The sequence below is a fragment of the Mus musculus genome, chromosome 12, assembly GCF_000001635.26.
Source record: "Mus musculus strain C57BL/6J chromosome 12, GRCm38.p6 C57BL/6J".
Classification (NCBI taxonomy): domain Eukaryota; kingdom Metazoa; phylum Chordata; class Mammalia; order Rodentia; family Muridae; genus Mus; species Mus musculus.
Genome location: NC_000078.6, coordinates 55,198,532 through 55,199,263, shown reverse-complemented (window position 1 = coordinate 55,199,263; position 732 = coordinate 55,198,532).

Genomic DNA, 732 nt, shown 5'->3' with positions numbered 1-732 from the left:
AACTTACAGCATGCTGGGGAATGGTGATTTTATTTATTATAGGACTGTGTGTCGGGGGACAGCCTCCTTCCAGACTTTATTTTTCCTAGTGATCAAAGAAATAGTCGCAATAATTATACAAGACTTGTTGGTTTTCTTTTTGAGGCAAGGTCTCATGGCATCAAAAACTCCCTAAGTAAAGGATGTGTGCTGGGATTTGAGTCAAGTGCCACAACGACACTGAGCTATTATTTCGTGACTTCGACATTATGCTAGCTGGAGCACTTCCAGGTAAATAGCTTTGTTTGTTTGTTTTGTTTGGGTGACAGGGTTTCTCTGTGTAGCCCAGGCTGGCCTCGAACTCAGAAATCCGCCTGCCTCAATAGCTTTTTATTAACACGAAGATCTTCATTGATACATAGAAAGATAAAATAGAAAATACAGGCGAGGGCTGGAGAGATGGATCAGCGGTTAAGAGCACTGATTGACCTTCTGAAGGTCCTGAGTTCAAATCCCAGCAACCACATGACCGCTCACAACCATCTTGTACAGCTACAGTGTACTCATATACATAAAATAAACAAACAAGTCTTCAAAAAAATACAGGCCAGTCTGGTGGTCCACACCCGTATTCACAGCCCAAAGAAGTGTGATGACCTAAAGTCCCCTGTATAAGTGTTTCTATTCAGATGAGAGGGTATGCTGGGATGCAGAAGGCCAGGAACCACAAAGCTCTGAGGGGAGAAGGTGTCC